This window comes from Nuphar pumila, chromosome 4, assembly GCF_984573655.1.
Source record: "Nuphar pumila chromosome 4, dmNupPumi1.hap1.1, whole genome shotgun sequence".
In the NCBI taxonomy this organism is placed as follows: Eukaryota; Viridiplantae; Streptophyta; class Magnoliopsida; order Nymphaeales; family Nymphaeaceae; genus Nuphar; species Nuphar pumila.
This window is the reverse complement of record NC_143252.1, coordinates 42,268,527-42,273,955: the sequence shown is the minus strand read 5'-3', so window position 1 is coordinate 42,273,955 and position 5,429 is coordinate 42,268,527. Positions and strand designations below refer to the sequence as shown.

At 43.5% G+C, this 5,429-nt stretch overlaps 1 pseudogene; it reads left to right on the top strand.

Moving 5' to 3' along the window:
• The first annotated feature begins 2,287 nt into the window (after positions 1–2,287).
• Positions 2,288–4,254, top strand: LOC149840111 (NAC domain-containing protein 43 pseudogene; annotated as a pseudogene).
• Positions 4,255–5,429: the final 1,175 nt, after the last annotated feature.

The following is a 5,429-nucleotide window of genomic DNA, read 5'->3' as shown; positions in this document are numbered from 1 at the left end:
GAGCCCTCAGACCCCTCTCCTGTAAGGGCAAAAACTCTAAATAAGGGCTCCACAACTCATCAAGTTGAATGATGTTACCCACGCTGGAAGGAGCCCCCAAACCCCCTCCTGTAAGGGCAAAAACTATGAATCAGGCTCCACAACTCAAGTTGAACAATGCTACAGTCAGTGTGCAGGTCAGTCGATGTTTGATGGAGTAATGTAGGATCGTCTGCTGGATGTGTATAGAAGTAGAAAGAGAAGGGAGAGAGAGTGCGAGGGTTGATGTTCATGGCCTTCTCCAGAGGGAACTCTTTGCCTCCCTTGATTTCTTCTCTAGAGAGAGAGAGAGGGTTTTACAATGTTTTACGGAGAAGGAAGAAGAAGAAGATGACGATGAAAAGTTCAAACAGACATTTTTGATGGCTCAGGTTCGTTTTGCCGGATGACCATCGGATCGCCGGCTCACCATCGGATCGTCGGCTCATTATCGTTTCGGCGGATCACCATCGACGAAACGATTAAGGTTCGTTTCGCTGTGTATACTTTGAAGAGTCAATATCATCCTCAATTTTCTGGATGGAATACATTTTTTTTGAACCGTTTGTTTTTTCTTTTTTGAATGAAGAGCATTTTTGTCATTTTCTCAAACCGTCGTTTTATGATAAGAACAACAAGAGTACTTAAGTGTTTGCAACCACACCAGACTCCAATGCTAAGTGATGTCAACATACACGGGAATACGAGCCCCATGTGCTTGTATACGTGATGCTCATTCAAACCCCCAAACACAGACGTGGGATTCAGTGAATCATCGAGGGAGAACATACACCACCCTCCCTCACATTGCACACTTTGAATGTAGCATTACACCTTATGCCCTCGATCTGCTGCTGACAAGATGTATACAAAGATGAAAGACAGTAAATGAAGCAGCACACCAATAGTGTGCAATGTGATTGGATCTTATACGTCCCAGTAGTCGACTGCCTAGTGAATGGATCCCTGACATCCAAGCACTGGATCTCCTCTAATTGAGCCCCCTAGTCTTATGCAACACTATATACAAATATTTCAGCTTTTCTCCTTTTCTTTGCATGAATTGATCAAACGCGCAATGCTTACTAGTTCATTATTAAAAAAAAAAAAAGAGGCATATAGGCTAGGTGGTGGTGCAAATCAGTTCTACTTATCCTCTAAGTGTCATCCCAATCTTCATACCCCTCTTTGGGATTTCACTGATGCAAGTTATTTTGACCAAATCTGACTCCAAAGATGTGCATTATTCATTAATGACGTTTAAATCGTCCAAATCTGACCAGTGTACAGGACTTTTTTGTGATTAAAAAACAATAGTTGACAAAACACAAATTTTGTTATTTAAAAGTCATATTCTTTATCCAAGGACCGAATCATATTAAATCAACCTTACTAAATCCATCTATAGGTTAAGATTTGATCAAAAGAACTTGCATCATAAGATTAAAGAGAGGTATGAAGATGGGGATGACATAGGGGATGAGTGGAAACTAATTGTGGTGCAAGTGGTGCACCAATCTTTTAGATTTGAGAAAGATGGACGGTTGGAATTTATTTATAGGCTGGGAGAGGGTGGGATGTCTTCAACCGGCTCGAATCTGTGTTTGTTACTGAGTGAAAGAGAAAGGGCTCCTGCAAGGCAAGGGGCAAGCCGGGATCAGGTGGGTGTAGTTGTCACTGCCGGTGGTTATGGAAAAACAAGATTCTCCTCGCCTTATGGTTGTTTGGGTTGGGCTTTTCTCAAGAGATTTTTAAGGTCAGGCGTCTTAGTTTTGGATGTATGCTTGCCCCCTCACTCTCGTGCAGCCAACCTCCACGCAGGGACCACCCTCTCTCTCTCTCTCTCTCTCTCTCTCTCTCTCTCTCTCTATATATATATATATATATATATATATACACTACAGTTCATGAGTCCCTCCCACAAGATACAGGCGCTGCTCCAACGTACAGGAATCACACAATAATTTTCCACCCTCTTCTGTCTCCCTTTTCCTTATATATATAGTCCCCTTAACCCTCCGTCCTTCTCATATACTCATTACACAAACAACCAATCTCCATTATATCCCTACCCTTTTGCATTGTTTGATTCTAGGAAAAGGTAGACGTTCTTTAGGGCTGGACTCCTGTTTGTGCTCAAGCTTTTTGGTATAATTACATTGGGAAGAGTGTTAAATGGTGCTGGTGCAGAAGGCATCTGGTCGGTGCCATATGTTGGGTGAGACATAGTTAGTCCATGTTGAGGATCAGAGGAGGAGGAGAAGAAGAAAATATGAATCTGTCTCTGAATGGCCAAACCAGTGTCCCACCTGGTTTTAGATTTCATCCCACAGAGGAGGAGCTCTTACATTATTACTTGAGGAAGAAGGTGGCCTATGAGAAGATTGACTTGGATGTCATCAAAGACGTTGATCTTAACAAACTGGAGCCTTGGGATATTCAAGGTATCATTATGTTTCTCCTCCTCTTTTTTTTTATCATATGGGCATTGTTCTGTATTCATCAAAGCCTTAATTCTCCATTTATTTTCTTCTGTTTGGGATCTTGCTTACAGAGAAGTGTAGGATTGGATCCGCACCTCAGAACGATTGGTATTTCTTTAGTCACAAAGACAAGAAGTATCCAACAGGAACTCGAACCAACCGAGCAACTACAGCAGGGTTTTGGAAGGCAACCGGGAGGGACAAGGTCATATACACGAATTCCAAACGGATCGGCATGAGGAAGACCTTGGTGTTCTACAGGGGCAGGGCCCCACATGGCCAGAAGTCAGACTGGATCATGCATGAGTACAGGCTCGATGACCACCTAGACCCCCCTTCTCAAGCCAATGTGAGTCAGTCTTCCCCAGTACTCTCTCACTTCCTAACGTCATACCTTGATGTCTTACCCACCTTGGGATCGCAAGGTTGCCAGAACGGACCGAGTACTCGGGCTGCAGCTAGAGGAGGGTGGATCAGTTGCAATCACATTTAACACTTTGAGTGTGCCGCTGCACTTGATTGTCTTCCATCTCTGCGGTATGGCCTGTCACCTGTGGGTCCCAACAGAAGATGGAGGGAAGATCATGTGCATCGGCACACTAGAGTGTGCAATGTGATCGCACCTGATCTGCCGTCGCTGCCGATTGAGTGCATGCCGCACATCCCTCGATTGCACTATATACCTTTCAAGGTACTTGATCCGATCATTGGATCTCCTCCCATTGTTGCAGGTAGTTTTCGTAAATCTAACCCGATAGATGTGATCTACATGGTCTATTTAGTAAAGATTAGTGTCTGAAATTATTGGAATCCAAGATTTTCTGACAATCAATCGAACATCGCTGTAAAAAGTACTCCAAAATTTTTATGATTTAAAAAACATATCCGTGATGTATTCAACTCTAAGGTCAGATTTAATCAAAATAATGTGCAATAATGCGACCCTAGGGTAGGGACAACAATAGGGTATGATGTTTGCGATGATGGGATCCCGTTCCATGCATGACAAAAGCACCCTTGACAAGCACAACTATGACCACCACCAATTTGGCTTCTCTTTCAGGTTGGAATGAGGGCTGAAACTGCAAAGGAAGAAGGATGGGTGGTGTGTAGAGTCTTCAAAAAAAAGAACCACAACCACCACCACAAGAGAGTAGAAACTCCTGTCCAGGCGACAATGACAACAGCAACAAAGGCGGCCGGCTTGACTTCTAGTGTCGATGGTACACTCGACCAGATACTGCAACACATGGGTTGGACATGCAAGCCAGAATCTGAGAACAGATTGGTGCAGCTATCTCAACTGCAAACACCGCCACAGTTCCTCGATGATCGCGGGCGATTTGATCGTTGCCTGCCATACTTCTCCGATCTCGAAACCAATTCCTCCACCACCACCAACAACAACAACAACCCCACTACTACAATCAACAACCATGATTGCGCCGACCTGCAGGGTGCGTACTCAGGAGGACCGGATCAGGGTTTCAATGACTGGGCTACTCTTGATCGCCTGGTTGCATCTCACCTCAATGGTCAGGAGGAGTCCTCCAAGCAACTGGCTAGCTTCAACGGCCAACCAAGTTTCTTATCCCAAACACGGGAACTCGACCTCCAATTCCCTCCTCTCCTTCAGCAGAACACTAGGCTGTTCAACAGCACCACCCCACATGACTCGGGCAACGACATGGATCTCTGGAGTTTCTCAAGATCATCTACAGATTCAGGGTTCCTTTCAACCACCATCGTCTGAATTTCATCCAATCATTGTATGGAAATAAAAAGGATGCTATGTGGTTTTGCGAGATCACTGTTTTCCTTTTTTTGAAGAGAAGAGGATTAGTTTGTGAAATGTCACTGTGAAGTGATAAAAAATTTAATGGGGTGGCGTTTTCTTCAATCATTCTTCTTCCTTTTTTAAGTTTCCCTCAACTCACCTCATCTCAACAACACATAAGATTCTGTATTCAGTTTAACAAATATTTAAATCTTTAACTATTAAATATCCCTGATTGAAGTTGGACACGTTATCGAATCGTTGGGACCCTTTGTAAATTAATGCATTAGGACGCAATATTACAAAAGAATGAGTGGTGAAGTATCATTAATTATCACTCCCATAAATGAGAATGCGACGTCCCTTTTCGGTAACGTACATACACGTTCCCAACGTGCTTGTATTTTCTGTTAGAACTGTCCAAATACTCCTACTGTGCATAGTATATGTGTTTGAGTGTTGTAAGGACTAAGCAGTGAAGGGAGGCATCTTTAAGCTCAAAATCTGAGATGAGGAACAAAATTGGCTTCACCATGAACGCTGGCAACAGCAAGTGGCAACGTTAATGAAATTTGTAACTATGTGCGAAACTGTGATACTTGCAGTGTGCACCACATGATATGTTGGCGAATTTCAAGGCATGATTGTGTTGAGATGCTGCTATTGAAGTTGGTTGGATACAAGCGGATCCCATGCAAACGAGAGGGTGGTGTATGTTCGCCCCCGATGATTCACTGAATCCCACGTCTGTGTTCGGGGGATTGAATGAGCACCACGTATTCATGCACATGGGGCTCGTATTCCCGTGTATGTTGACATACTTTGCATCGGACTCTGGTGCTGTTGCAAAGACTTAATCACCCTTACTTGCTTTTCTTGCCCTGAAATGGCGGTTCGAGGAAATGACAAAAATATTCTTCATTCAAAAGTTGTGAAACGATGGGTCGATAAAAGGACAAAAAATTCCACCATCCAGAAAGTTTGATGTTAACCATTTAAAGTGGAGACGTTCCCTATTCATTAAACTCCTGCGCCATCTGCTATAACAGTTGCTCCCATTATCAACCCAAACTTTGCCTTCGTCTCCAGTCGAGCTTTCAGCCTTGTTTTTTATCCTGTTGTACAAGACACTGTTGCCTTCTCGTGCCTGC